The sequence below is a fragment of the Tupaia chinensis genome, unplaced genomic scaffold (genome assembly GCF_000334495.1).
Source record: "Tupaia chinensis unplaced genomic scaffold, TupChi_1.0 Scaffold000049_1, whole genome shotgun sequence".
NCBI lineage: Eukaryota > Metazoa > Chordata > Mammalia > Scandentia > Tupaiidae > Tupaia > Tupaia belangeri.
Window position 1 is genome coordinate 1,377,121 of NW_006159507.1, and position 10,931 is coordinate 1,388,051.

At 55.6% G+C, this 10,931-nt stretch overlaps 1 long non-coding RNA gene across 2 annotated transcripts; it reads right to left on the reverse strand.

Moving 5' to 3' along the window:
* Positions 1-3,748: 3,748 nt before the first annotated feature.
* Positions 3,749-6,570, reverse strand: LOC114009346 (uncharacterized). 2 transcript variants are annotated; one of them, XR_003550776.1, is made up of 3 exons: positions 6,493-6,570; positions 6,177-6,322; positions 3,749-4,444 (listed from the first exon to the last, which is right to left on the reverse strand). It is a non-coding gene; the product is annotated as an uncharacterized LOC114009346 (long non-coding RNA). The 2 variants fall into 2 exon arrangements; XR_003550777.1 differs by lacking the exon at positions 3,749-4,444 and adding an exon at positions 5,580-5,809.
* Between the last annotated feature and the right edge of the window lie 4,361 nt (positions 6,571-10,931).

A 10,931-nucleotide genomic window follows, 5' to 3' on the forward strand; every position in this document is an offset into this window, starting at 1 on the left:
GTCTTTTTATCTTCTTATTTTAAATATGGGCGGAAAAGTATCAAAAACAGAGAGAACTAAGATTCCAGCTGACATGTTTATGCTGATCCTGCCGCCACCTGCTTTTTCATTTTTCGCGATGATAATACGTGGCCCGAAGCTTCGTTTGTAAACACCTTTGCTTGTTTTCACGATGCTCTGAATACATGCACGTTCAGAACATGTGGCAGGGTCCCCCGCCCCGGCCTCTGCTTCTCCATCTCAGAAACAAACTCTTAGGCGCGTTCTTCCGTCCTGTTTTTAAATCGTCGTCACACACACGATTTCCAGTCCTCGTCCCCATTCATGTCTCTTCATTCCCTCAGTTATACAACGTGACACTTCAAAGGTGAGACCATCACAAGGGGAGCAGTCAGGAAGCGGGAACCCCTGACATGGCGCTTCCACTTTAACCTCTCGGAGCACGTCCTCACGGGCTCCTCCCAGAACCTGAGCCCAGGTATCTGCAGAGTGGACCAGTCTGGGATGACGCACAGACAGCTGTGCAGCTGTCTGACCGCGGCCTGCTTCCCTCTGGCGCTGTGTGCTCCGGAGGCAGGGACGGCTATGTCCGCGTCTTCCACCCCAGCACGTAGTAGGCCTGCGATGAGAATGTTCTGAACGAATGAATGAGTTTTCGTACAATGCATAATGCTACCCCGCGGCCTGTTCTCTAACTCAGCACGCTGGCACCACTTTCCACATCTCCGTGTGGGACTCCCCATTTCTCATGTCTGCCCAGGACCACAGTAAACGGCTTTGTGATGCCGGCCGGAGCTGCTTCTGCCCGCAACTGGGGAGCTCTTCTTCAAACGCGGCTCTCTTAACAAATTCCATATGACCCACCCGCGCCCCAGCCCGTCAGCCATTTACTCCCAGCCCGACACTCGCTGGCTACATGGGCTCATTGTTTTCTGGGACAAGTCAAGATTGACGTCCCTGACATCATGTTTTTCCAGAGGAGCTTCCGAGTGAAGAACTCATCTCTCCCCACTGCCCCGTTCCCGCCAGCGAATCCTGGAGATCTGCTGAAGCTGGGAAATGGTGTAGCCTGGACCGTGGGTGTGGACACAGGGCACCCGCCCGGCTCGCTGCTCAGGGCCGCGGCACTGCTCTCGTCTCTGCCTGGAACACACATGCCTGGGATACTTGCTGAGCTCGCTCCCTTACCTGCTCAAAGGTCCCTGCTCAGGGAGGCGGCCCTCAACCACTTTTCCAAGTCACTTCTTCCCTTACGTCGCTTTATGAAGAAACGACCGCTACCTAGTGGCCCTGTGTGTCACGTTACACCGTGTTACCGTCACACGTGGGCTCTGACTTACAGTCCATCCCCCGCTGAGGGCGGGAACTTGGTCTATTCTCTCTCCTGTCCCTACAGTAGGGCCCGCTGCAGAAACAGCAATGGAATCCATCATTGCGAACTCCAGGATGCCAAGGTGTCTTCCCAGCCTGAGCCCAAATGCCCTCATTTATTCATTCACAATATATTTCCGGGGCACCCTCTGTGTGTGCCAGGGCCTGTCCGGGTGCAGGGGACAGAATGGTAGATGAGCCAGACACTCTCTCCTCTTGTGGTCACACCGACCCCAGGCCACGAGTCACGTGCACTTGCTGGCTTCAGATGCTGGTCTTTGGGTCCGCAGATGAGGGTCCTGGCTCTAACTCAGCCCCTGCAGCGCCGTGTAAACCCCAAGGGGGACACTCACGGGAAGGCACTGTTGTCGTTCTCTCCCCACTGTTCTCTTGCCGCACGTGGAGGAGAGATAAACAAGTGAGACGGACCCTTTCACATTCCTCCCGCAAGCCCAGTGGGACTTGGCCGTGAGCTGGTCTTTGCCCTGCCTCTGGCTGCCCGCGCCTCCCTACACCTAGAGAGAATTTCTTACCTTAGTAGCTCCTACTGCCCCAAGAGGAGGCCCCGAAGCTCGTTTTCCCAGCCTCCTCGGTGGCCTGGGCACAGTATGTGACTCGGCTTCACCAATCAGACGCACCCGCTAGGGCATCCAATTCCAAGGGTGGGATGAAGGAGGCCGTCGTGCACACGCGGCGTGATGGCAACTCTGTACTCCAACTTAAAACTGACAAAACTACCCCGAAGACAAAACTGCCAGAAATTGGTCTTTGCGGGTGATTCAAGCAGTTTCATTTTTTCTTTCTGTTCTCTATTTCACAAAATTTCAATCATTGAGCAAACTCGACTTCCCACTAGAAAGAATTCCCGTGCAGGTTACATAATCTCTGGAGCTTCAGTCCGTGCTGAGCAAGTCTGTCCTCGAGCGGGCCGAGACACCATGTGGGGCGAGAGGAGATGGATGACATTGTCTCTGTGTGGATGTCAGGAGCGTGGATGGAGAGAAGTCTAAAGAACCCAAAGAAAGTGACTAGGAACAGCAGGACCTGGGACTTAGGACAGGTTCAAGTCCCAGCTTTGCTGCCTACTAGCCCCGTGGCCGCAGGCGGACCATGGGCAGGGGCGAACATGTCCATTCCCATCCTGAGCAGCAACGTCCACCTTCCTGGCTGTGAAGACGACTAAGAGGGACTGGTTCACAGAGGGCAGCCTGTGCCCCGCTCTGCAAAGCACTCTCCAAAGCACAAGTTCTCAGCCAAGGGTGATTCTGCCCCCCAAGGGGACACTGGGTGGTGTCTGGAAACATTTGGTTGTCACAGCTGCGGGGAGGGCTGCTGGCACCTGATAGGGAGCAGCCAGGCCTGCTCTAACCGACCCACAGAGCACAGGACAGCCCCTACCACAGAGAGGGTCGGCAGTGCCAGGGCTGAGAACCCTGCTCAAAGAGCGCCCATGAGGCCTGTCCCGCGGTCATGCCCCGCCCATGAGGGCCAGGTCTGTGTGCAGACGGGAGTGTTCCTGCAGGACGGTCTGTGGGCAGAGGATTTGCCAGCCCCCTGCTCTGCAGGCTTAGACGCTGTAGCCTCCTGGCAGCCTGAGAGGCCTCGTCCAGCTGCCCTAGGAGGTTGAGAAGGTGTCTGTGCCCAGGGAAGTCCCAAGAAGTGCTCGCTCTGCTCTGCACGTGTGCACCCCAGCTCATCAGCCCTGCGAAATCCCCCAGGTAGGCGCTGCCATCACCATGTCAGATGAGAATCAGGCCCAGGGCAGTACAGGAGCCGGGTCCACGGCCCCAAAGCTAGTGCCTCTCCCAGACTTTGCTTCTTTGGCCTGGAGGGGAGGGCTTACCCTAGCGAGGCACCAAAGTTGCCTGGAGAATGTTGAAAATGCAGATTTCCAGCTGCCCTGCTGGCCCAGGAAGGTCAAGCTTAGTTCTGGAATCCAGCAGATCTCGGCTCAACTCTTGGCTCCTCCACCTCCTGGCTGTGTGACCTGGAGCCAGTGACTGCCTCGCTGGGCCTCGGGTCTGTCCTTTGAAAGCGGGCAGCCCTAGTCCCTGTCCGGAGAGGCCATGAGGATTTAGTGAAAGTCCTACCTCACAGGCTGAGCATGGAGCCTGACACACAGTAAGCACTCATTCAATGCTGGCTGTAGGGTCCAGCAGGTGGCGTGGTGGTGAAGGTGCTAGACTCACACATGGTCAAGCATAGTTCGAGTCCCAGACCAGGAAGCTTGCTTTCTTACTTTCCTTCTCTCTCTGGTGAGTGCAAATGCCCTATAGCAAACTAAAAAATAATAATAATAAATAAAATTAAATACACAATTATTTTTAAAAGTTGGCTCTTATTTTTATTTTTGGAGCAGGACTTAGGCACCTGTGTGTGTGTGTGTGTGTGTGTGTGTGTGTGTGTGTCTAAACTCCTTAACGATTGCAGTATGCCTTGCTACCCCTCCACCCACCCATCTATTTATTTGACACATTTACTTAATGGAAACTCTGTGCCTGGATGGGCATTAAAACCTGAGGATGCAGAAGTGGTCGAGTACAGACCCCACTGCCCAGAAAGCTGACAGTATCAGGGTAGAACAGACTAGCGAGATAAATGTGCACCCATATTATATAAGGTCATGTGACACGAACAGCTGGAAACAAACAGGCTAGTGCATGGAGCTCCCCTTCCAGACAGGTGGGAGGCCGATGTTTTCCACTGGCCCCGAGGAACTCTCCTGCCCCCTCTCCCTGTGGGGCAGCATCAACCCTCAGCCCCCATGCCTCCCCAGGGCAGACGCCAGGAAACATCGTTTTTAGACCCTCTGGCAGCTTAGGTCTGGCGTGAAGGCTGTGCTTAAGAAATAGCACAGGACCACACTGTCCCGAATGTGCCCATCTGGTCAGTCTCAGGAGCTGGGCAGGGCCGGGCCTGGCTAGTGTTTGGATGGAGAAACAGCAAGGGGGCCTGGGACAGAGGGAGGTTGAGACACGGCAACAGGCGCAGAGAAGCCCAAAGTGGGACCTGGGAAGATCAATTCCTCAGTTCGAGCTCTTCTGTACACGTCCCTCACCGCAGAAGGGTGGCACTGAGTTGAAACGAGAAACAGAGAAGTTGGGAAGCTCAGCCACGGTCACACAGTAAGCCAGCAGCAGGACACATGCAGGGCCACGCAGTCACCTACTGTAACCCAGGCCTGGGCTCAGCGTTTCCTAAGCGTGGCTTTGCTGGAGGTTTGCAACCACCTCGAGAAGCAGGATGAGCACATGGGGTTCACAGAAGTCAGGCTACTTGCCTGAGGTCACATAGAAAAGGGACCGAGTTCAAACCTACTGTGTTCGTCTCTAGAAACTTTGCTCTTGGAATATACCCCAATAAGAAGACCCAAGCACGTGTGACTTGGACCAAACCCCTGAGCAACCAGGGCAAAGTGGCCATGTCTGAAATGCCTTCCTACTTCCTGAACAAGCCCAGGTCTGCAGCGACAGGGGAGTCTTGGTCTGTATCACATACACCCTGCAAGAAAGCATGGCAGGCTTCCAAGGAAGCACAGGGACTCTCATTCTTTCCCTCTAAATAGCCCTCGCGTGAAAACCTCAGCTGAACCATTCTCTGGCCTCGTTTTAGCTGTTCTAACATAACCTTAGCTCTTCTACAATGATGGCCTTTTCTTTTTTTCTTCCCTTTTTGTCATCTGGTGGAGTGGCAGCAATGTTTCCCACACTCACTACCTAGACTCCAGCATTTATCTGTCCAAACTTCTACACATCCATACTTCCATTCACTGTCTTGTTCACCCACTCTGTCCAACCTTGCATTCATTCCTTCATTGATCCATCTGTTCAGACTCTATCCATCCACCTACTCATCCACCCATCCACCCATCCACCGCCTATCCATGTTCTCACCTAGCCATTCACCCACCCATCCATCTATCCATCCATCCATCCAACCAGCCACTCAGCCATCTGCCCACCATCCACCCACCCACCCATCCATCCATTCAGCAGTTCATCCATCCATTCACCCATCCATCCATCCACCCACCCAACCATCCATTCATCCACCCACCCACCCATCCATCCATCCACCCACCCATTCATCCACTCACCCATTCATCCAACCATCAATCCATCCACATACCCATCCATCCATCCATCCATCCACATATTCATCCATCCACTCACCCATCCATCCACCCACCCCATCCACCCACCCATCCATCCATCATTCATCCACTCATCCATCCATCCATTCAATACACACTTCCCAAGCATCTCCTTGTGCCATGTCCTATGCTAGATTCAGAGGAATTAGAAACAAATATGGTTTGGTTCTTGACTTCTCAGAGCCCTCAGTCCCGTGGGAGAGGCAGATGTGATGGACAGCAGGAAGGAAGGGCTTCTTCATCCATTCAGTTTACGATTTCCATGGTGTCAAGCAGTATCAGACCCTGGGAGCAAAGATGAGGCAGACAAGGTCCTTGGGCCCTACTCTTGTTGGAGGGACAGGCATTAGTATGAACCAAGACAGGGCCTAGACCCCATGGGCCTCCCAGAACACACTAGGAGCTCAAGTTCCTGCCTGTAATCTGGGCAGGCTGAGGGTAGGGATGGATCGTGGCACCAGGACCGTCTTTCTCTCTGTTTCAGAGGAAATAAATACAATTATGTAGACAGAGATGATAGAGATATAAGAATGAGCCCAGCAGGGAGTGCTCACTCAGTAATCCCTTCTTGCACTCAGCGCTGTGTGCTGATACCGCTCACAGGCCAGACCTGGGCTCTGGGGACACTGAGCTAGAACATACTTGGCCTTACCCACTGGAAGCAGGGTCCGGTGGAGGAAAGAATCCAGTGAGAATTTCAGGCAGCAATGACGTGAGCTACCACCAGGGTGACAATAGCATCCATGGAAGCAGGAGGGGCTGAGGAAGCTTCTGGGGTTGGGGGAGCCGGAACTGAGTCTGAAGGACGAGGAGGGTTCTGCTTACTCAGCCTCCCCTGCCCAAAGGCCTTTTCTCCTCCCTTCCTGCAGTTCGTGAAGGTCAAACTCAGGGCCCCCAAGTCACTCCTCCCATCCAGCCAGCCATCCCCTTAGTGGGTTAGGTAGAGGCTGAGCAGCCAGGGCTCAAACCTTGTCTCAGGGCCAGGCCCCGGGCAGCTGGCCACTGGACCTTGGAGACCGTCCCGCAGTGGCCGAAGTGACATTGAGGATGTTTGTGCAAACATGCTCCATTTTTCTAGGCCATCTTGTTCACAGGAAAACAGCCCTGCAGATATGACTTACGGTGGGCTGCGGAAGAGGCGCCTCAGAACATCAGCACGCCGGCGCCCTGGGGACACTGCATGAGCAGGGTGAGGAGGACAGAGGCTGGAGGTGGGGTCGGGGCCCCTCCCACTGAGCCTCATGGGCTGTGACAAAAACATGGGCCTTCCCTTGGAGAGCACTGGGAGGGGTTTGAGCTGGGTTCAAGTGGGTTAAAAAGAAACGATTCAGAATCTCCAGGTGGCTAGTGACGAACTCATCTGCTCATTCACTCGTTCATCCCCTCATTCATGCAGCCAGTATTTGACTGACCTACTCTGTGCCAGGCACTGTTCCAGACACCGGGACGGCAGGACAGATGTAACAGATACTGCCTTCCTGGGACCCTAAATCAAGTAATTACATGACGAAATGCAAACTGGGATCAGAGCTTCCAGGAAGCCTTCTCCAAGGCAGTGGCACACGGCTGCTGGTTTAACGTCTTGTGCAACCAACATTTATTGAGCGCCTACTATGTGCTAGGCCCTATACTGGGTGATGGGATACAGTGTGAACAAGACAGGCCCAGTCCCTGTCCTCAAGGAGCTGGCAGCCCAGTGGTGGGCAAACGTAGAAATGAAAGCAGCGTGTCAGGTGTGATCAGGGCACATAATGGGGCTGGAGGGGTATGAAGGGCTTCCTGGAGGAAGAGGGGAGTTGGTTAGGGGAGAGGTCATGCATGGAAGCAGAGAGGAGGCAGTTTCTAGTGACCCACTGGACTGGCGAGCTTGGGTGGGGGTTGTTGAGGGGAGATGCTGTCGCCTTGGGAGACGGTCAGACCCCCTTGGAAGGCGGCCCCAGGCTGCAGGCTGCGTTCAAGGTAGCTTTGGAGCACAGAGGGTGTCTCCAGGGAGCTCTCTCTCTTTCTTCCCCTCCCTTTGTCTCTCCATCTCTCCTGTGTCTCTGCCAGTCTCAGATCCTCTCATTGTCTCTGCCAGCCTCCCAGTGTCTCCCTCTGACTCTCTCTGCTCTGGTCATCTCCACGAGATGTCAACAGGAGACAAGGACACTGGGAAAAACCCGGGGCGGTGGGCGGGAAGCGAGGTCGGGGCACAGGACAGCTGAGCACAGGGACAGGTGCTGACCGAATGTTCTGTTTGGAAAGACAGCTCTGGTCAGGGCCGAAGGTGGCTGACCACAAAACCTGATCACCGGCCAAGCTCTGCTCGAGCTGGCCCTCTGGCCAGCAGGCCGGGATCCAGTGGCCACTCCATGGAACCTTCTCGGAGGGCGGGGAGATGGGAAATGGCCCAGGGCTCCTCATCCCTAGGCGAGTGGGACCAATGGGATGGAATGGAAGCCGGCAACCCTCCAGGGAGACCTCGGGGTGGTGTAGATTCGGAACGCCTGCTGGTCTCCACACTTTCCACGACTTTGGTCATTTGGCCCAAGGTGCTAACTAGGCGGAGGAGAGGGGATGAACGTACACTTTACAGGCGGAGAAAACAGGTCTCGAGGAAGTTCGTTTCTTCTTCCTGTAAACCCGGCAGCCCCCAGGATGCCCACGACAAGCTGGGGCCTCGGCTCTTCCTGTCCTGGAAGACAGCGGGAGAAAGGTGGAGATGGGCCGAGCTCTCTTGAAGCTTTCACCCTGCACCCCGACAAGGCCCTCTGATGAGGTGCTCTCGTCCCAGCCCACAGAGGTGGAAGTGGAGGTGCAGAGAGGTGGAATCCCGCCTGCTAGCTGCGTGACCCTGGGCAGGCGACCTATCCCCCTGAGCCTTCGTTTCTCCACTGGTGACATAGATGTCCCAGTAGCCCCCGCGTCGTGACCTGTTGTGATGGCCGGAGGAGGAAACCCACGCAAAGGGCTAGGGTCCTTCCAGGTGCACGCCAAGGTCTGTGGGAATGCTTGTCGCTCCCGGGACTCCAGGGGAGAAGGGACCTGGTGGCCCCTGCCCATGTTACAAGGAGCCAGGGATGGGATGGGGGATGCAAGAGGGACTCTGGTGTGAGCAGCCGGGGACTTCAGAAGCAAGGTCTGCCCAGGAGTGGCCTCCATGCAGGTCCCCAGGGCCCCGGCCTGGGGAGGGGCTGCCGCACTCCCCCCTGTGGGAGCTCAGCGCAGTGCTTGGGGTCTCCCAGGTGGAAGCTCAGACCTACCAGGGGCTCGGCCCCGGAACTTGGAGTCATCTGGAATTCTGGGTTTCGGCCCGCTTGCTCCAGTAGGGTCGGTGTCAGCCCCATCTTCAGACCCAGAATCTCCCACCCTCCACCTCCACGGCCGCCCTGGGGCCACTGCAGTGACCTCCTGCCCGTTGTCCCCTCTCCGCCACACACGTCACAGTCTATCTTCCACACACAACCAGGATTCTTCCAGAATCCGTCAGTCATTCTTCTCAGAACCCTCCATGGCTCCCACCCACCCTGGAGAAAAGCTCAAGTCTTTCCTACACTGGCCCTTTGCCTCCCATGCTGACCTCACTTCCTCCCATGCTGACCTCACTTCCTCCCATGCTGACCTCACTTCCTCCCACACTGACCTCACTTCCTCCCATGCTGGCCTCACTTCCTCCCACACTGACCTCACTTCCTCCCACGCTGCCCACTCACTCGCTCTGTCTCAGCACACTGGCCTTCCTGTGGTCATCCTCGCACAGGCCAGCCCAGGCCAGCCTCGGGGCCTTTGCACTTTCGCAGATCACACAGCGTTCACTCTGTCCTAACATACACGGATGACAGACGGGCATGAGTTACCTGTGCTGTTGTCCCCCTATCCACCGGGCTTTGTTCAAGACCCCGAATGGACGCCTGAGAGTGTGGTGTCCTGCATGCACCGGGCCTTTCCCTATGCAGGTGCAGCTTCGCTAACGTCCACGAATCACACACACAGGAGATCTGCAGTAACTAACAGAGCCAGACCACGGCGTGGTGATTACGGCGCTGGATCCCACGTGGCCGCTACACAGTTCGAGTTCCAGATCTGGCAACGTAAAAACACATGCCAGGCAGGGTCAGGAGGTGGCATGGTGGCTGAGGTGCTGGACTCCCACGTGGTTGACTGCAGATCGAGTCCTGTACCCAACAACTTGAAAATCACTCCAGGCACATGTGTATGCATGCCCCAAATCCCTAGAGGAGAAGAGAAGGGATTGCAGGGAGGCCATCTCCTCGAAGGCTGATTTCTCACTTTCCCTTTCTCTGTGTCTCTCTGTTTCTCTCTCTTCAGCTAGTACACATATCTTTGGCAAAAACCTAAAAGCAAAACAAAACAAAACAAAATGCCAGGCACGTGTGCATGCATGCCCAGAATCCCGGGAGGAGAGTAGAGATGGAGGGGAAGGGTTTCTCACTTTCCCCCTCTCTCTGTCTCTCTCCAACAAGTACAGGCACCACATGGCAAATTAAAAAGCTAATAATAAAGTAGAGCCATCATAACATTCTGCAGTGTGAGCTACAAGGATGTTCTCTCTCCCTCTCTAACACACAGGACTGGACCTCAGTCAGCAGGGAGTAACTGAAGCGGATATGGAGGTTCCTGTCCTGTCTTCAGTGCTGGTGGAGTAGATTCTGTCGGGGAGAGAGTGCAAGCAAAGCTGGAGACCAGGAAGGAGGCCCGGGTCCGTGGAAGCACGGGGTTGCCACCGATTGAGACAGGCGGCCTGTGGGAGGGCAGGTTTCGGTTCTGCAGCTCAGGGGCGCTGTCTCACAGTGCTTGTGAAGGCCCCGACACTGTTCCAGGGCCTCGGGATGCAGCGAAAGGAGAGCCCCTGACGTCTCATTGCTGTTGTCACATGGTTTGAATACCAGCCTTGCAGTGGACTTACCGGGAAGGTCCGAGCCAATGCCATCAGGCTGCCTGCCTCAGTTTCCCCATCTGTAAGTGGGCTGGCCATCCCTCCCTCCCCAGGCCACTGTGAGGCTCCCTTGAGTAAGGCGCCAATCAGAGCTCATTCCTGTCCTGCCCAGCCCTGTGCCAGCTGGCCCCAGGGGACTTTGCTGGAAGTGTTATTTTTAAACATGGCTCCAGCGGGCGAGGCAGCAGCTCTGAAGGCCATGGCGAGACCACAGCCCTAGCAACATCCCGGCTTTCTCCATGCCAGGAGACCACAGCATGGAAACATCAGGGGAGGCTACTTGTTGTCCACATCCCGCCTGATGACCCTGTATGTGAAATTATGTCATGTCACCTGATGGTGTTTATGAACGTGTGCTGACCTTTCCCAGCTGGGCCACGGGGGAGGCTGCAGCCCAGACTCCCTACCCTGGGCACTGCTGGCGACCCTCCCCTCGGCCCACCTGCATACCGGGCCCGGGCTCCACTCCCG